The 20,449-nt window shown below is 50.6% G+C and overlaps 1 protein-coding gene across 5 annotated transcripts in view; it reads right to left on the minus strand.

Annotated features, from left to right (window-relative positions):
• SFMBT2 (Scm like with four mbt domains 2) overlaps positions 1-20,197 on the minus strand; it is a 226,543-nt gene extending 206,346 nt beyond the window's left edge. For 2 of the 5 annotated variants that reach the window (XM_047866406.1, XM_047866404.1), the window contains exon 1: positions 15,954-16,360. The gene's annotated coding sequence lies outside the window, so the exon portion shown is untranslated. Of the gene's footprint in view, positions 1-15,953; positions 16,361-19,604; positions 19,732-20,065 lie in introns of those variants that run through there. The other 3 variants (XM_047866407.1, XM_047866402.1, XM_047866409.1) reach the window with 3 other exon arrangements.
• Positions 20,198-20,449: the final 252 nt, after the last annotated feature.

The following is a 20,449-nucleotide window of genomic DNA, read 5'->3' on the forward strand; positions in this document are numbered from 1 at the left end:
TTTTTTTTAAGTGGTAATGGTTTATTTGCTACATTCATATTACCCGTTTATCTGAAAGAAATTTAATATAATCAGCATCCTCCCCCTGTAAATTCTTTTCTGCCTCCTCCAATCACTTGGAGAGTATTCAGAGAAGGTTAACTAATTTTAGCATAAGGCAAGCAAAGTCTTGTTAGGACGAAGATGGGCAGGGAAGGACACTCACTAGATACTATCCTAAAGCTAACCAGGAATTTATTAGGGGCTTTTACCTAATTTGAATTAGTTGCAGACCAGCAAGATCCAATAGAATTTTCCATACCTTACATGGTCCAACACAGTAACCACCAGCCACACGTGGATCTCAATTTTAATTAATTTATAAGTCCTACTGGCTGTCGTCTTACAGAGTACAGCTAGCCCACAGCACAGACAGGCCAAAGTTGACTATATCTGAATTTGGAGCATGTCCTATATACCCATCAATTCTTGGCTCCCTTAAAAAAGTTTTTGTTTGTTTTTTAGTTTTATTTATTTTTGAGAGAGAGAGCGAAAGAGGGAGGGAGGGAGTGCCAGCAGGGGAGGAGCAAAGAGAGAGGGAGACACAGAATCCGAAGCAGGTTCCAGGCTCCCAGCTGTCAGCACAGAGCCAGACACGGGGCTCGAACTCACGAGCTGCGAGATCATGACTTGAGCCGAAGCAGGATGGTCAACCGACTGAGCCACCCTGGCGCCCCTGTCTCAAAAACGTTTTAATTTAACGCCAGCAAGCTAGTTAAAAGAGAACACAGGAATTTTAAAACCTAGGGAATTTCACAAAGAGACTTAACAGCTTCCCCATGAGACCGCACAGATACTTTATAACAAACGCTGTGATGTAGCAGGTTTGTATAGAACGTGCGGCATTTCTGTATGGATCTAATTTCAAAGAAGCAGCGATCTAATAAGCTAAGTTATGTGCATCGCACTAAAATCACTTCCTGTTTTCTTTCATCTATACATTCAGGGAAATCATTCCAACTCAAAAAGGTAGTCAGACATAAAGTGTTTCTGGGAAGGGAAGAGGAAAAAAGTCCACAAAACTGACTATTAACACATCAGTCAAGTATCAATGGCTTATCTGATACTTATTAAAGGGGGAAAAGTTTGCTAAAGTTTTTTATGACTTCGTGGGGATTTAGCTCCACGCATTCTCCCGACCAGCCACTATCAAAAGGTCACCGAGGACTGTCAAATAAGACATCGATTTACACGCACCGAATCCATCACTTCAAATAGAACTCAAGGGTAACATTATAAATATCAAAAAGAAAGCCACCTGGATGAGTGGCAGATTTAAACCTTACTTTAGAAGGACAGGTAACAAGCCTTTTTTACCCAGGCGACTACAAAACGTATTTATTTTGGCGAATGACACATCCCATTTGCCCTTTTCCAACAACGTTTACTTTTTCCTTCCCACAAAAGGTGCAGGCACACTCTGCAGAAATCTAGGAAAATAAAATTATAAAGGAACAAGTTAGAATCACTCGTAATTCTAACACCCAGGCACAACCATTTCTGCGTGTATAGTATCCCTTCCTGATGGCTTCTCTGTGGCGTTTGAGTGCAGGCAGAATCTAGAAACTCACGTTTCTTTGACCATTCCGCAGAGAGCACATGTCCCCACGTCATTAAACTTCTTCGAAAACACGACTTGAAATGGTTGTACAATCTTTACTATAACAATCTATTTACCATTCTCCTCCTACTGACCGTGAAGCTGTTTTTTATTTTTCCCCATCATCAACGGCGCTGTGCTAATCATCCTGGGCCCCAAACCCTACTGCGTCTCTGAGCCTTCCTTCACACGGAATCCCAGAAGTTAGATCAGGGGCCAAACTCAGGAACACATGTAAGCCTCACGATCCACGCTGCTAAAACACCATCCAGCCTGCCAGGCCCCCTTCTTCGCTTACAGAGAGCCTCGCAGTGACGACAGAATGAATCTGAGATGGGGCGTCTGGCAGCCTCAGGAATTCGAGCGTGCGACTCCTGATCTTGGGTTGTGAGTTTGAGCCCCCTGTTGGGTACAGAGATTACCAAAAAAAATTAAATGAACTTTGAAAAAAAAAAATAATCACTTAAGAAACAAAACGGAATATATCTGAACCCAACCTCCTCCGGGCCCATCAGCAGTGTTTTCTTTCCCCTTTTTCAATGTGACATCAACCAACAGCATCATGCCATTGCAACATACGGTCCTCATGTGAAAACACTGTTCATATCCTTCCCACATTTCAATTCTGTTGGTATTTCATATAATTTTTAAAGATTTTTTTAATGTGTATTTATTTTTGAGAGAGAGAGAGAGCGTGAGCAGGGGAAGGACAGAGAGAGAGGGAGACACAGAATCGGAAGGAGGCTCCAGGCTCCCGGCTGTCAGCACAGAGCGCGACGCGGGCCTCGAACTCTCGAGCCGTGAGATCATGACCTGAGCCGAAGTCGCACGCTCAACCGACTGAGCCACCCAGGCGCCCCTAGAGCACCCACTCTTGATCTCAGCGTCATGAGTTCAAGCCCCACATTGGGCGTGGAGCCTATTTAAGAAAAAAAGAAGAGGAAAAGGAAGAAGAAGAAGAGGAAATCGTCTTGCACTGTAAGTAGTGTTCCTTAAAGAATTCCAGTTATCTCAATTTCATTTTACAAAGTCAAGCTTTGCTACACCCTCTGCCTAAGTCAGGCCAGGCTGTTCTCCATCGAAGTGTAGCAAGAGTGACGATTTTATGAAGAACTCATCCCGTTGACTCTTCCTAGGGGAGCCATTCTCCTAACGGATCTATGTATCTGGACACACCTTTTTTCCCAGGTCTCTTTTCTCAAATAACCAGAGCGGAATGGATCGTGCAAGCTCCAGGGACTCCTCCCATGGTGTCCCTCATTCCTAGCAACGCCCTTGTCCTTCAAATCCCTCGGGTGACCGCTTTGGTGTTCATCTCTGCGCCTCTGATAACACCTCGCTTATTAACGTCTCAGTTTCTGTCATTATCGGGTAAGGCGCTGGCACTCCGCCCGCTCTCCCTCCTTCCCGCCTGCCCTTCCCCTCCTGACAGGTGTGATTCAGAGCAGCAAGGCTCTAAGCAGATGCCCCAGCCGCCCCCACAGCACCTTAGGATGCCTCCCCTTCCTCAGACAGCTCTGCCTCTGCTCTGCCCCGATCCAGACTAACTGCCTTCTCTGCCAGGCTGGCAGGTGCCATCCTGAGACCTGGCCTCTGTGTCTTTTGTAGCACATCCTGCCTTCTGGGTCCCACACCTTCCCCGTTATCGGTTTTCTCTCTTGGGATGAGGCACGTTCCCCACCACGTTCCTAGGAAAGGATTTAGGTGGGAAACACTGAGGTCTTGTGTGGTTGAAAATGTCCTTACCTACCCTCCCATTTTAACCAACAGCGTAGGCGGGTAAAAAAAAAAATCCCAAGCTGGAAAAGCATCCTCTCTCAGAGTTTCGAGGGCTTCCTTCCACATCCTGAAGCTTCCACGGGAGAAGTCGGGCAGCAGCCCAGTCGCCGGGGCTTCTGAGGTTCTGAGATTTCACAGTGGCGTGTCTATGGCAATCTGCTTGTGGTTTCGGGGCACATGGGCTTCTTTCGAGTTTGAAATTCATGTATTTCGGTGCTAGGATATTTTCCTGAATTACTGCTAAGTTCTTCCTCTCTGTTTTCTGTTCTTTCGTTCAAAGTCATTCAAATGTCGTACCTCCTCGATCTCAATTTTCTCTTTTATTTTTTTTAATATTTGTTTTAGAGAGAGAGAGAGAGAGAGAGACAGACAGACTGCGAGCGGGGGAGGGGCAGAGAGAGAGGGAGACACAGAATCCAAAGCAGTCTCCAGGCTCCGAGCTGTCAGCACAGAGCCCAACACAGGGCTCAAACCCATGAACCGTGAGATCGTGACCTGAGCCGAAGTCGGACGCTCAACCGACTGAGCCACCCAGGCGCCCCATCTTTTATGTTCTTCTAATGTACCACCCCAACTAGAATATACCATCAGCTACTTCCTCCTGCTCTTCTGTGGAGCTTCCCAGTTTAATTTCAGAAAGGTCTTTTGAGGGGCCTGGGTGGCTCAGTCGGCTGAGCTTCTGACTTCAGCTCGGGTCACGACCCTAGGGGTTCGTGAGTTCGAGCCCCACCTCGGGCTGTCTGCCGTCAGCACAGAGCCTGCTTCAGGTCCCCTGTCCCCTGACCCACGCACCCTCGGTCTCCAATAAATAAACTTGAAAAACATAAATAAACAAACTCCTTTTAGATCCTCGTGATCCTCCCCATTCCCATCCTGTCCCGGTTCTGTTGCCTCTATTCCACCCCTGTGCTGATCAATGATCTTTCTTTAAAGACCTCTCTTCTCGCCTCCGTGAGAGAAGTTCTTTTTCTCTCTGTGGGTTCCTGGTCTCTGCATTTGCCTGTTAGGCGCCTTGCTCAGAAGGGACGTGACACTTCAGGGTTCATCCCGTTCAAGAGGCAAACCGGAGGGGCTGGCTGGCGCCTCTGGGCGCAGGTGAGGGTGGGACCCGGGAACCCGTCTGGAGGCCTGCAGGGGTCGTTCCCGGAGGAAACCCCCGCGTCTCCGCTCGCAGGTTGGCCGACACACTGGAACGAGTCTCCCGTATCCCGCTACGGCGGGGCTGGGCTCTCTGCCTGCTGTCGCTGCTGGGCAACGGAGCCTCCCACACCCGCTGAATCCCTTCCCCGCGAGGAGGCAAGTGTGGGCTCCACGAAAGCTCTGCCTCCTAAATCCGAAGTCACAGAGGCGTCCGACCCCAGCTTTAGATTTCCGCCGATGAGAGCCCGTCAATCCCTGTCCTCCCTTCCTCGCCCACGACTGACCCATACACAAGTTGTTCGTCTTGATTTTGTTTTCTCAGACACGATCGGTGTCACACTCTCGCCGTGCCCCGATGGAAACCATAATTATCCAAACGCAGGTGAAAACGTGAAGCTGTTCTCTGCCGCCACGGGCTGCCTTACCATCCGCCACCCCTCGCGTCTCCTTCGCCCACGGGCAGGGGCCAAAGGCTCGCTGCTCCCACGGGCTCGCTTTCGAGAACCGCGTCGTGTTAACAATAAAAGAAACGGCGCGTTTCTTTTCAAGTTACCCGCTTATCCACAGACCTTTCGAACCGACCCGCCCTGGAGTAGAGTTCAAGAAACTCGTAGTGTCCCCAGCTGGCAGACTCAGAATGTCAAGCTTGCTACTCTGAAACGGGAAAAGGTTTGTGGTTGCTTGTTCTCGTCTCGTGACTCAGAAAAGAGAACCTCCGCCCGATAGGAAAGAACACGTGAAGGCCTAAACTCAAAGCCTACGAAATTCCAGACCCGCGCTAGCTGCCCGTGCATATCTAGCACGGCGAAATCACAGCGGAACACGGCCTCATGTCACACTCCGGGAATCTGAAGGTGAGCTCAGGACACCTCACCTAAGCTTAAGACCTTTCCAAATATTTCCATAAGAAATTCCAGGGCTGACGGCAGCCAATGGTTCCCACAGTAACATCCCGTGTCTTCTAAGCCACGGTTGTGACCGTCACCTCTGAACCTCCCAATCCAACGGCACGCGTCACTCGAGGGCAGAAGAGCGAACGCAATCTGGGGTTACAAACGGGCTGGGGCAACGCGGAAACACAGCAGCCTTCCGGGCTACCTGCTCAAGAGAGGAGAAAACCCAAGGAAAGGGCACACGAGCCGTGCACCGTCTCAGGGGTTCACTTACTGTCTGTTTACCTACAAATTATTTCGGTAGCGTTAGCCACTTATTTACCATAAAGAAGGACGAGGCCTCGAAATACGCAGCAGAATCGATGATGCAACAACACGTCTTTGCATCAAGGTAGCGACGAAGGGTTTCGTGCACCCCAAATCTGCCTCCACGCCACGAACGTGCAACACCGTCCTTGGGTTGGCATACGACTGACACCAAATACTTCACACCGAAGAGCCTGGTAGAGGCCTTCCTGAAAAAGCAGGCGTCTGAGAACGAGCACAGACATCATCCCACTCAGCCCTGACCTCTTCAACAAACCCCGGGGTTTCCCTGTCACCTGCGAAGACTGGAATGAATGAGAGCATCAACCCGAGTTTCTAACAAAGCCGAGCAGCCTCCTACTTTACGGGAGATTTGTATCTCACAGCATACATCCACGCGTAGAAGGCATTTTCGGTAAATTAGCCTGCGCGTTGTACGCATGATCCTTAAGAACTCAAAAAGTGAAGAACTCTGGCAAGGGACCCTTGTGTCGGCTAGACATGCATAGATAATGTCTAATAATCAGTGCCTAATTTTCTGAGGGGGTTTTATGTACTCATTACTCCAAGCCGCACAGATGTATGGCAACGGTCCTTGAGAGATACCGCACACTTGTAAGCGTGTGAAGAAGCACCTCCTGGAAGGCAGCCTGGAGAGCTGCGCAAGCTCCCTGGGGATACGCAAAGCAACTAAAGAGCATTTCAGGTGTTTACTTGAAGCCATGGATATAGCCATAAAATTGGGCATAAATCAAATTTTATAAATCACATCATCTAAATGCGTGATGTGATTTCCTCCAGTGGAGGAATATCAGTATGCAAAGCCAGTAAAAACACCCTAATTTACCTTGATTAGGACACAACATGGGAAATGTAACGAACCCTGCAGGGATCGCAGGAGACCTGGGCTTTGCACCCGAGTGTATGCCTGGCCTTCAAAACACAGCCAGCAACCCTGTTCTCATCTGCAAAACGCAGGGACGATTCCAAAAAGTCTCCTCTCCCAGGCAAACACTTCAGGCAATCTGGGCCTTCACCCACCTTCCTTATTAAAACTAAGAGTACGTGGGAGGAGAAAATAATACAGCATCCCCTTCAAGGCAACAGAGACTCCAAAAAGGAAACACTACTCCCATGGTCTGAGCTGGATCCCAAAAGCTTTCATAAAAAGAGAGGAGTCAGGCCCTAAATGCCCAACTGGCTACTCAGAGACTTAACCTGATAAACTGCAGAGAAGCACTGAAGCTCGTAGCAACACAAGGATGAACGGGAACGGTGTCCTGTGTTCTCCAGCTAGCCGGGAAGAGAAAAGCATACTCAGTTCAAGGGGTTTTTTTAATGTTTGTTTATTTTTGAGAGAGACAGAGACAGCACGAGATGGGGAGGGGCAGAGAGACAGAGAGGGAGACAGAGAATCCGAAGCAGGCTCCCGGCTCCGAGCCGTCAGCACAGAGCCCGACGCGGGGCTCAAACTCACGAGCCGTGAGATCATGACCTGAGCCAAAGTCGGACGCTTCGCCGACTGAGCCCCCCAGGCGCCCCGGACTTTCAACGCCCCTTCTTAACTACACCACATGGCAAATGAAGGCTGACAAGTACAAGTGAGAGGAATAAAGACAAACGTGTGGGATGACAGTGCAGCGTTGAGTGACCACGGGTCGACACGTCCGTGCCAATCGTGGCAAATCGGGGTGAGCAAAACAGGATCCACCTCCAGCGATCAACGCGCAGCCAGAGGCTAGAGTGGTGATTTCACATCTGGTGTTCGTCCGTGTGCAAATAAAAAAGTTAAGTGTGATGAAAGCAGAGGAAGTCTAACTTCGTGAGTTGGGATCAAGAAGGATATTAATGCATAAACAAGTGGGCTGCCTGGAAAAGTACATGCTTGCACTCAGGGCCTCCTGTCACGCTGATGACGTCTGTCCTCCCGTTCAGACTGTACAGGCTAACTACCTCCAAACCCTCATCCTCCTCCCCAGGGGCCTCCATCCTGAGGCTCCTCCTTCCCTCTTTCCCACTTCTCCACCCTTCGAAAGGCAAATCCGGTCTCCCCCCCAGCAGGAGTGAGGGCAAACACCACACTGATCCAAGCGAAATGTGCATCGTCCTCCAACCCCCTCGACTTTTTCTGTCCCTTATCCCCACTCGTCTTATGCAGCGTTTCCGCAAGGTCTCCACAGGGCTGGAGAAGCAGCGTATCTCCTTCAGAAAGAGCCCCCACGGAAGCCTGTTTGGAACAGTCCCTTAGGGATCGCTAACCTACGTCCTGCACCACTGGCCACTTATCAAATGCTAGAGCCCCTCTTCTCCGGCTGCCCAGGGAGCGTCTGTGCTTAGCACACACCCAAGACGATTATGACTGGATACTCAAGATGACCTCTACTGACGAGTGTTTGTTTTTTTCTAACCCACCCAGAGGGAAACATCCTTTCCAACGTGGAGGTCAGAACAGAGCGATGGCGACAAGGGCCAACCCGTCCTTTGCAAGGGTGAGGTATGCGTATGCACCTTAGGAAAGAGAGACGTGTTGTCTTCTCTAACAAAAAGATAGGGCGTTTGTCACAAAACCGTAAAAGTAAACGTGTTTTTAAGTTTTGCTTATCTAAGTAATCTCTACACCCTACACGGGGCTTGAACTCACAGCCCCGGAATCAAGAGTCCCATGCTCTTCGGATTCTCTGTCTCCCTCTCTCTCTGCCCCACCCCAGTTGCGCTCTGTCTCTCTCTCTCTCTCTGTCTTTCTCTCTCTCTCAAAAATAAATACACATTAAAAAAATAATAAAAAATAAAAGAGTTGCATTCTCTTCTGACTGAGCCAGCCAGGCGCCCCACATGGCCTTTACCTTTTTTTTTATTTTTAAGTTTATTTTATTTTTGAGAGACAGAGAGAGATAGAGCATGAGCAGGGGAGGGGCAGAGAGAGAGGGAGACACAGAACCTGAGGCAGGCTCCAGGCTCCGAGCTGTCGGCACAGAGCCCAACGCGGGGTGAGAACCCACGAACTGTGAGATCATGACCTGAGCCAAAGTTGGATGCTCAACCCACTGAGCCGCCCAGGTGCCCCCAGTACTTAAATATTTAAAAGTGTAACAGAACCATACACATTTTCGTAATTAACTCTTAAATTAAAAAAAAAAAAACTGTTTTAAATGTTTACTTATTTTTGAGAAAGACAGAGACAGAGTGAGAGGGGGAGGGGCAGAGAAAGAGGGAGACACAGAATCAGAAACAGGCTCCAGGCTCCGAGCTGTCAGCACAGAGCCCGACGCAGGGCTCGAACCCACGAACCTCGAGATCATGACCTGAGCCGAAGTCAGACACTTAACCAACTGAGCCACCCAGGTGCCCCGGCCTTTACCTTTTAAAGCCGGTTGTACTTAGCAAGAATTCTATCTGCCATCCACTACAGGAAAAAAATCAAAAATTCAAAATGGAGGATTAAAGGAAAGTGACTTAGCCAAGGTCACACACAAAAAACTCTGAGCCAGACCAAGGGTTCTGAATTCCCTAGACTGGTTCACTGTACCCATCAGACTGTAGGCTATCTACATTTAGTGCACTTCCTAAAAACTATATATACATATACATATACGCCAAGAGCCAATTTCCATTAAAATCCTGCTACTTTGATTTTTTTTTTTTCAACGTTTATTTATTTTTGGGACAGAGAGAGACAGAGCATGAATGGGGGAGGGGCAGAGAGAGAGGGAGACACAGAATCGGAAACAGGTTCCAGGCTCTGAGCCATCAGCCCAGAGCCCGACGCGGGGCTCGAACTCCCGGACCGCGAGATCGTGACCTGGCTGAAGTCGGATGCTTAACCGACTGCGCCACCCAGGCGCCCCCCTGCTACTTTGATTTGGTGCAAAACTTGACTTTTTCTCCTGAGCTTTAGAGGAAGTGAAATTAGTTTCTACTGGTAAACAGTAAAGAAGCTTTGATGGCCAGCTTCAAGCCTGAGGTCAAGCTCACCGCGTGACGTGCACATCAGCCGACCTGGCCAGAGTGAGCACAGTGCTTCCCAGGCCTCACACAAAGAGCCTCTCTGAATTCAGCGTTCTATGGCAGAAAACAGGAACGTCCTAAAAGACCAAAATGCTAAGGTGCATCTAGAAGACGATGCTCATTGGTGGCCAGCACTACCTAGAAAGGAAAATTCTAGCTCTCTTCCCCGGCTTCCAATTTATTCTCACTTACGTTAGAGCGGGAAGGTCTTTCAGAAAGGAGAGAAAAAAAGGAAACCGGTGGATATGAAAGCCAATTATTTTTTGAATTAAGCCGAAATTTCGGAAGTGCAGCATCTTCCCAAACTTTTAGTGGTTGATTGACAAGCCAGGGAGCCGCATGCTATCCCAACCCAGAAACACTGAGTAGTTTCACTTCTCCATTTTAAAGACGGGGATTCAGCTTCGTTTAAAGGCTTTCCTCTTTCAGGACGATCCAAAATAAATACAAACAGAAATGCTCTAGTCTTACCTGCACTTCAAATCAAGCACATTAAAAAAAAAAAAAAAACCTATTTATATGATCCTGTATAACCTTTCCAAAGACTCGATCTCCGTATCAATAAAATAAAGATAAGAGCACTCCCCTATAAAGATTAAGGAGGCTAAAGCATTTAAAGTGCTAGGCACAGCGTGTCACAGTAATTTCAGTTTCAAAACAACGTAATACCAGGATTCAATTCCTCAATCTCTCTCACTCCACCTTGCTAGCAAGTTACTCAAGCTCCCTAAAGCCTCAGTCTCATCTGTAAAGTGGGGTGATATTTCCATAACCTAGATGAAATAGAAACACAAAACTGAGAAGCACAGTGGCTGGAACACAGTTCAGGCTTACAAAGGCAAGTACTTTTATTTTCAACATTATCTGGAATAAACTGCTAATTCCAAATCTTATTAATTCCTCCATCCTTCCGTCATTAGTCCCTGGACCTACAGATCCACATGTCCGGTTTTTAAACGAGCACCTACTGAAATTATACTTAAAATAACACTGTGTGAGAACCTGCATTCGGCATTTCAGACTCTTGTATTATACCTTATAATGATGCAGGATTCATACTTCACTTTTAACTGAAATGGAATGGAAAAAAAAAAAAACCTGCTGAATTTAGGAGAAAGTAGACAAGGTACACCTTAATAATTTTTTTTAAGATCATTTTTTTCAGGGGCGCCTGGGTGGCTCAGTCAGTTGGGCGTCCGGCTTTGGCTCAGGTCATGATCTCACGGTTCGTGAGTTCGAGCCCCACGTCAGGCTCTGTGCAATCTGAAGCTTGCTTCGGATTCTGTGTCTCGTTTTCTCTCTGCCCGTCCCCCACTTGTGCTCTGTCTCTGTCTCTCAAAAATAAATAAATGTAAAAAGAAAATTAAAAAAAAAAAAAGATTATTTTTTTCAGGGCACCTGGCTGACTCAGTTGGTGGAGAACGTGTGACCCTTGATGTCAGTCAGGGTCATAAGTATGAGTCCCAGGCCGGATGTAGAGATTACTTTAAGCAAAAAGTTTTTTTACGAATAAGAAAAGAGATGATTTTTTTTTTTCTCAGCCAATAAAACTTCAGGGGGAAAAAACAAAAATCCCAGGATAAAAATCTCTTCCACCTCTCCCAGTCCCACCAGCTCCAAACCAGTCTTGTACAGTCAGGGCTGCTAACATTATTTGCCCTACAGAATTCACCCTATGCTTTAACAAGCGCCGTATCTACCGAAATGTGTCATTTTTGTTTTTAAGAAAATCAAAAAGAATGAAACAGAAAGGCACAATGGATTCTTCGCTTATTCAGTGTCAAAGACATCTATCTTATCACAAGAATGGAAACCTAAGTGACAGAAAGTAAAACTTTTTGATTAGTGAATGTCATCTTGTCAAAACACAAGGGGCCCTAACTATCAGTACATGGTGAAACATAATCACGTTCTGAAATTCACCAGGGGCGCCTGGGTGGCTCAGTGTGTTAAGCATCTGACTTTGGCTCAGGTCATGATTTCAACGCTTGAGTTCAAGCCCCGAGTCGGGCTCTGTGCTGACGGCTCAGAGCCTCGAGCCTGTTTCGGATTCTGTGTCTCCCTCTCTCTGCCCCTCCCCCCCCCTCAAAAATAAACAGTAAAAAATAAAATAAAATAGATAAAATTCACTAGGGTGCTAACCAGATGGGGAGTGTGATGCTAGCATCTTTTAATCAGAATACCACTGAAATGATCATGCAAAACCGATCCTTAAGAATTTTATTTGAGGGCCACTTGGGTGGCTCAATGGGTTGTGTCCAACTCTTGATTTTGTCTCATGTCATGATCCCAGGGTCATGGGATGGAGCCACATGTCAGGCTCTGCACTGACAGCTCGGAGTCTGCTTGGGATTCTCCCTCTCTCTCCCTCCCTCTGTACCTCTTCCCCTCTCCCCCGAACTCTAAAATAAAAAAAAAAAAAAATTTTTTTTTTTAAAGAATTTCATTTGGGGGCACCTGGGTGGCTCAGTAGGTTAAGCTTCCAACTTTGGCTCAGGTCATGATCTCACGGTTCACGGGTTCAAGCCCCCCATCAGGCTCTGTGCTGACAGCTCAGAGCTTGGAGCCTGCTTTGAATTCTGTGTCTCCCTCTCTCTCTCTCTCTCTCTGCCCTCTTCTACTCGTTCTCTCTCTCTCTCTCTCTCTCTCTCCCTCCCTCCCTCTCAAAAACAAAACAAAACATTAAAAAAAAAGAATTTTATTTGGTAACTTTATATCCTTGTTATGCAAGTTCTAAATTGAATACCTTCCCTTATTTATAATATACAGTCCTGTCTTGTTTACACTAACTTCAGCCAATGTTTGCTTTAGCCAATAAAATCATTTGTCTTCTGCGCTCTCCATGACACTTCTGGTTTTACAAAGAGAGGAAATACAGTTGACTCTTAAATACTGTAGCTAAGACCAGAGTTTTCATTTCTTTTTGTGTGTGTGTTTGTTTATCTTTGGAAAAGAGGGAGAGAGCCTAAGCAGAGGAGGGCCAAAGAGAAAGGGAGACAGAGAATCTAAAGCAGGCTCCGAGCTGTGAGCGCAAAGCCCGACGTGAGGCTTGAACCCGCGAACCTTGAGCTCATAACCGGGGGCCAAAGTCAGAGGCTCAAGCGACTGAGCCACTCAGGCGCCCAGAGAGGAAGTACAGTTGACTCTTGAACAGCACAGGTTTGAGCTGTAGGTCCACTGACACGCAGATTTTTTTTTTTTTTATAAGACATACCACTCTAAATGTATTTTCTCTGGGGCACCTGGGTGGCTGAGTCGATTAAGCCTCTGACTTCGGCTCACGTCATGATCCCGTGGTTTACGGGTTTGAGCCCCACATTGGAGTCTGTGCTGACAACTCAGAGCCTGGAGCCTGCTTTGGATTCTTTGTCTCCCTCTCTCTCTGCTCCCCTCCCACGCTCACGCTCTGTCTCTCTCTCTCTCCTTCAAAAATAAATTAGCATCAAAAAAAAAATTTTTAGGGGCGCCTGGGTGGCGCAGTCGGTTAAGCGTCCGACTTCAGCCAGGTCACGATCTCGCAGTCCGTGAGTTCGAGCCCCGCGTCAGGCTCTGGGCTGATGGCTCGGAGCCTGGAGCCTGTTTCCGATTCTGTGTCTCCCTCTCTCTCTGTCCCTTCCCCGTTCATGCTCTGTCTCTCTCTGTCCCAAAAATAAATAAACGTTGGAAAAAAAAAAAAATTTAAAATAAAAAAAAAAAATTTTAATGTATTTTCTCTGCCTTAATTTTCTTAATAACTATTTTCTTTCCCCCAGCTTTCTGTATTGTGAGAATACCGTGTATAACACAGAAAATACATATTCATCAACCGTTCATGTTACTGGTAAGGCTTCTTCTGGTCAACGGCAGGCTTTTAGTACTTAAGTTTTTGAGGCGTCCAGTTACCCAAGGCTTTTCAACTGGGACTGGGGGGGAGTTGCTGCCCCTAACCCCCACGTTGTTCAGGGCTAATCGTACTGCCTAGTGGCCCAACGTGAAGAGCAGGGATGGAAAATGCAGCATCGGATTGGGTTCCTCCACTCACTAGGGTACCAGCAGGCTGCCGTCACCCACCCACGCTATAAAGACTACTGGATGAGGTCCCTGTACTCACTCTGTCTGCAATGGCGGGGTACAGAGGGCTATCTGAGACGGCCCCTCATAGTCCGAGGAATTACTAAAACATACTCGAACCAGGTACTTCTTTGTGACTTCTATTCAAAACCACAATGACCCAGCCCAGCCCATGCTATCATAGGGATTATATGCAAAGGCCGCACTGGCGTGTTCCTCGATCTCAACACCACACCTTTTCCAGGGCGTGAATGAGACGTGCCCCCACGTGGAGCCTGTGTCACTCAACAGCGACAGCACTTTAACCCTGAACAGTGAACTACAACCCAACTACCTTCGCAGACCTCTTCTGGAGCCACCGTCACCAAGGCCAGCGTAACGTTTTCACCATCCTTCGCGGACATGGGTCTCACAGATGAATCGCTTGGGCATGCCTACAGAGATGTGCTGAATCACCAATTTCCCCCCCAAACAGAAGCATGGAGATCTCTGAGTGAAACGCAAGTCCAAAGCACTTATTTCAACAACAAGGAAGATGAGGCTCAGAAAAATACAGTAAGTGGTCCAAAGTCACACAGCTAGGCAGAAACATCTCTGAAATAGATCCCGGCCTCCTGGTTCTGTGTTCTCCTCAACGCAATCAGGCGGTTAGATCCTGGGTCACCAATGAATGCACAGCTTGGTTTGTTATGACAAGTATAACTTCCCTAATTTTTTTTCCTAATTGCAGAATGGGGACAATAAGTTGTTATTGGGGCAATAGAGACAAGAACAGCTAAAACAAAACAAAACCAAAAAACACAAAATGAGTCTTGAATTACACATGTTAATTTCGTTTGGAACCCAGGACCTTTCACAAGTTCTTATGACCACTATCCTGTTAAGTGAACTCCACAAGTTCCAAATAGTGACATTGTAACAGAGAAATGTCCAAACCTAGAACAATAGACCTGGAAGTAATTCAAATCCCAAAGTAGACCATTTTTCTTCAAATCACTAATAAGAAGAAAGAGGAGGAGGGGACCTTTTACTTCCATATCCCGACAAAAACTTTTAGGCAGAAGTTCAGACCCTGGAGAGCCCCACGCTTCCCCTGCAAGGGCTTCTTAAACTCCAAAAGCAGCCCGTCCCAATGAAGGGGAACCCTCATTCACTTACTGTTCAGAGCAATGTTTCCATCACTCAGCACTTCTCAGATTTGGCAAGCCCTTTGTGGGCACTGGCTGTAAAGGAAGGTGAAAAATGCCACCTCAGCTAGAACAGGCAGAAATGGGATTTGATAAACATTCAACACTCCCAGGACAGCAAAGGAAGGTCTTAGGATAAAAAGGGACTAGAGAGGCCAATCCTCTCCCAAGCCTGTCACCAAGGCTCTCCCCTTTCTTCAAGAACCTATTCTGGGGGGTTGGATTTTTTTGTTGTTGTTGCTTTTATTAAAGCAAGAATCATGAATCTAGGCATTTATACCTAGCTAGAGCAGGATTCAAAAAAAAAAAAAAAAAAGTCCATGATTTTTGCCAAAAAAACAAAAAAAAAAACAAAAACATGACTTGAAAAGCTCTCACACATCAATTACTCCCATCATTAGTGAAATTCAGGTCCCAGCGGGATGGCCTGTTTGAGACTCAAGCGCCGGTACCCAAATGGGAAATAGTCAGTTCTCACCCCTGAAGGTCTAGGCTGGCACTTCTAGAAGACCGCACATCAGAACAGCAGGGGGTGGGGGGGGCACTCCTCTCCAGGGGAGGGGCTGCTGAACCACCCAGCCACCGGGTTTACACGGCCAGGGGAATGGGTCCTTCGCACAGTAAGAACTTTGATAGGGGAGTGGAGGGTTTCTGGGGTACATGGGTTAGGGTTAGGACCCTCTCAGGCAGGCTCGATCCCAGCGCAGAGCGAAGATAAGGATTGGACACAACATTTATTTACGGAAGGGAGGAAGCACGGGGTGTGCCAGTTTAAGGCGTCCTAGGGAGAAAGTAGCAGATCTCCTACCTCAAAGGAGAGCCTGGCAACAATTCCTCTGGCCACCAAGGCCTCTCCCCTCCCCCCTCCGTACCCGCTCAATCGCCCTCCCCACCCCCACTTGCCTCCCCAGCATCTGGGGCCGAATTTAAGCCTGTTTTTGCGTTTTCTCCGACCTGGTGAAACCTGGATCCACTTGCTCGGTGCAGACACGCCAATCGGCCCCCCGGGGTCCCCTGGCCTCGGTGAGAGGGTGGCGGGGCGACGGAAAGCGGAGGGCAGCGGCGATGGATCCGGATTCAGGCAGGGTCTGCCCTGGTCGAAAGCGGTTTCCCACCGGTGGCTCGGAGCCGCCGCGGCCGCGCCGCTGGAGCCGACCGAACGCCGTGCCGGGCGGAAGCTCTCCGGAGCGGGGGCTGCGCGCGGCGTGGGAGCCCTGGCCCCTCGAGCGCGCCCGCGGGTTCCGGGGGCGCGAAGGACGGGACGCCGGGGTGGTGAGAAGTCGGACTACTGCGCCGAAAGGGGCGCGAGCATCCGCACGACCAGCCCGTGGCGCCGGGCTCTTCCCGGAATCCCACCCCACTCTGCAAACCCAAAGATCCCGAAAATTCCGAAAGCGAAACTGCAAGCGGGTCTCCAGAAGTTTGGGAACGGTCTCGCAGGCTTGCCTGCGTCGTCTCCGCACTCGGACACCAGAGTTGCCGTCAAGGCCGAGCGCCCCAGGCGGTGGCGATCGCTCCGCACGGCCACCAGCCGCGTCCCCGGGCCACCTCTCTGGGTTTTTTACGCGGAAAGGGCCCCAGCCCGGAGCCGCAGCCCTGGCCCCGGTTCCGGGGCGGTGGTCGGCCGGGCTCTCGCCGCGCGTCTCGGTTCCTCCCTCCTCCCGCTGCTTCCCCCAAGAAAGGGAAACTTGGGCCCTGCGAGAATCCTGAGGAATGTTCTTTGTAATCGGTTGTGTATTGGCGTCCACGGCACAGCTCGGTGCAAAATCGCGGGTTTCGGGGCGTTAGAGTGAATTGTGCGCTTGTCAGCGGCGACGTCAGGAGGACGAGGGGAGGGGTTCCCGGCTGAAACTGCAGTTTACAAGCACAGAGCCATTTTAGGCTGGTTTCCACCCCAGCGAAGCCCACGGGAGAGCTGTCCCCGGAGGACGCGCTGCCAGCGCACGCTGGAAGGGCCGGGGACGCGCCGCGCGCTCAGCCCCGGGGGGCCGAACGAGTCTCCGCCCGAGTGTCGCCGATCTCTCAGCCCCGCCGACTAGGTGGGAGGGAATATCTGCCGTGGGGTCCCCACCCACGGGGCACTGCGAGGGACGGGCCTCTCCGACAGCGCGGCGTCCGTCTAAGTGGGGAGCACGAGCTAACCCTATGGATCCCCCCCTCTAGGCCCCTGCAAATGCCCAGAAACCGCGGTACTGCGCTAACTGCAGACCTAGCCACCACTATCTTTTTAACCCCAAGATTTAAACACGTCTCGGCACACGTGGCCAACGCACCATCAGGTCCGCTGGCCTAGATAAGGTCCCCAGGACCTGCCCTCGCCAGGCCCCGGGGACGCGCACAGCCGCCTCACAGCCCCCCACCCCCCGGGTCCCTCGCGCGCGACCTCTGCTCGGAAGCCGCGTCCTGGCCACTGGCGACCCCTGTTGGAGATCTGGTCCCTAGCTTAGCGAGCTCGGGTTTGCTTGCTTCCCCCTCGGACTCCCCTTACAGCCTCCGACTTTGCCCCCAAACTCCAGTCTCAGACCCTCCCGGCCCCAGAAGCCGGCCTTTCCAGGGCGCCACTCAAACCCCAAAGCGACAGCGCCGCCCGCTGGCCTGCCACGGCCCAGGACGCCCCTCTCAGATCCAGCCTTCTCGCGCAGGACCTGAGCAAGGGACACTTTCATCCGAGAACACTGCTCCCATCCCCCACCTTCCCTAGAGCTCAACTCCAAAAGCAACTCCTCGCTTCGACCCTACACACTTTTCCGCCGAGATCCGCGCGCGGACACTTCTCTGCACCACCATTTCCATCCTCCCCGCGCCTCGGTCGTGGGGCCCCCCGCCGCCAAGTGCGGCGTGCCCCCCCAGCACACACAAAACCCCACAGGCGTCTGCAGCCAGACTGCACCCAATACCCTGGACAGTTAGTCCTTTGAATGAGCACCTCCTCACTCCGCCTACCCCCGTAGGGCTTCACGCGCGCAGACTCCAGCAACAGGGAGAGCTCGTCTCGAAGAAAGCCGAAATAAATCATTGCCTCTGCCCTCATGTATTTTGCACCACGTGTCAGCAGTTTGTCACGTCAAATCATGGCAGGGTCTGGCTCCAAGACGCACACACACATTCGGGGCGTATGTCTTTGACACCCCCCCCCCAACTGCACACACCGGTATGCCCACTGATCCAAAGGCACACACTGCAGTCGTGCTTGGATACCCTGGTCTGGACCAGCGGCACCCATCCCCCCTCCCCCCCCCCCCCACCCCCCAGCAATGGACTGGACACGCACACTCTTAACACGGAAAAAACTAGGGCAGCTCATTCTGGCTCTTTTTTCCCACTTAATTCGCTAAAACAGCTCCTGGAGTAGCCAAAGAGAGTCGAAACTAAGGGATGGCAACTCCGGTTGGGTTTTTTCCCACCTCAAAACCTTTATTTTCAGTTTTTAAAAGCCACCTTAGCCCGCCATATTGAAACTGGCACGGTTTCTAAATACTCCTTCTCCGCAGTCGCTGCGCTTTTGCAAGAAAACACAAGTACAAATCCGGCTCTGGACGTGCGTCCGGCCGCCGCGAACCGACCACTTCCCACCCCCACGGTTCCCCCGTCCCCGGTGCACCCTCTCCCCGCCGCCCCGGCTCAAAATCAATAAATACATCTAGCAGTTCCTACAGTTGTTTCTTTTCTTTCTTTCTCTTTCTTTCTTTCTTTTTTTTGGCGGATTTTTACCAACACACACATTTTAAAAATACACTTCAAAGCCAGATCAGATTAGCAATTTTGAAAGGAGGTCATATGAGAGCAGACAACAGGAAAGCCCCAAGTGACAGGATATTACTTTAAAGCAAAAAAAAAAAAAAAAAAAAAAAGAGCATCCATGCCGGAGCACGCTCCGAAACTACTACTACTGACAATCTCATTTCAAGCTACACAGGCAAATGTTTCCAAGAGGGCGACTCCGAATGTGTAAACGATTTTTAACACCCTTGACGGCTGGTCTCCAGTCCTCACCCTACGGTTTTCCCCCTCCCCGCCCCCAACACACACACACCAAAAAAAAAAAAAGAAAAAAGAAAGAAAGAAAAAAAGAAAAGAAAAAAAAAAAAAAAAGAAGAAGAAGAAGACGAAGAAAGAGACCCCAGCAAGGAAGCGACCGGGGAGCGCGGGGCAGCAAGGGCGGCTGCGTCGCTAAAATGAGCGCACGAATGAGGAAGGTGGGCGGCGGGAGGGGACAGCTTGCACCCGGGGAGGAGGACGCTTTGCAACTACAGACGGCCTCCCGCGAGGCCGGGCTTTTCAAAGCCCAGGGACGAGGTTGGAGGGGGGGACGGCAAAAGCCAAAAAATGACAACCCGGAGCGCAGAGCGGAGTTTGGGGCTCTGCTCCCGTGCTGTCGCTCTCCCCTCCGGCTCTCCTCTTTTGCTTCTCTCCCGCAGCACCCCCTTCCCCAAGCCTCCCACGCCCGGGCTTGCTCGAGCTTCCCTTCCCCCCCCCCCCCCCCCCCCACCGAAGCTGGAAAAAAAGAAGAAGACGAAGCCGAGCGGCTCACACTCAACCTGCGGGCCGGAGGTCCGCTGGCGGGGCGGGCTGGGCGCGGGGACGGCGGCCGGCGCGGCGTCCTACCTGGTGAAGTTCGTCCTCCCCTCGGAGTGGACCCAGGCCCCGGGCGCCGCCGGGGGGACGCCGGCCTCGCCCGCTCGCTCCGCCTCGCCCCTGCTCCGCCGCGCCTGGCTCGCGCCCCGCCCGCCGCCTCCCTCGCGCGCCCGCTCGGGTCCTCCGACTCCCACTACAGCCTCATTCCAATATGGCATCCTCTCTATGCGCATGCCCGGCACTCTTTTTTAAGATGATTATTTTGTGTGTGTGCAGCGAACTCCTTCAACGACCTTTCCCAGCGCTCGCAGAACGCCTCGCACCCGTTAGCCTGCGGGGCGCCCCCGACTCCCTCCCCGGCTCCGCAGTGCCGCCCCCGCCCCCGGGCACACAACGACCCCCCCAACACACTCACACGGGCACACTTCACGCTCACGCTGCGCCCTCCCCGCCCCGCTCCCCTTCCTCCTTTCCTTTAGCTCACTCCGTACACGATCTGCAGAAAGTTCACATCACAGGCGTTTCCGCAAAGCCATCCGCAGGGAAATCTGGGCAAACTCCGCATCTCCCTGGACACTTTTGTCTTCTGGGTTTGCAATCCTTCGGTCGACCAAGTGCACAAACTTGCGCTTTATCCGCCGAGGGCCGGTTTGGAGAGGAGAGAAATTCAATCCTCTGCCCCGCCCACTGCGCCCCCCCCCCCACCCCCACCCTCCCCAGGGCACTTACAGGGAGCCTTTTCTATGGAGATTCGGACTTTTCCCGGTCCCTTGGGGAAGGCGGGAGGGAGCGGCAGAGAGGTTTTTTTCAGGGAAACATGCCCCTAGGGGGAGGAAATTAAGTTGGGGCCGCTGCTCGGCCAGTTTGCAGCTGCT

The sequence above is a fragment of the Prionailurus viverrinus genome, chromosome B4 (genome assembly GCF_022837055.1).
Source record: "Prionailurus viverrinus isolate Anna chromosome B4, UM_Priviv_1.0, whole genome shotgun sequence".
Taxonomy (NCBI): domain Eukaryota; kingdom Metazoa; phylum Chordata; class Mammalia; order Carnivora; family Felidae; genus Prionailurus; species Prionailurus viverrinus.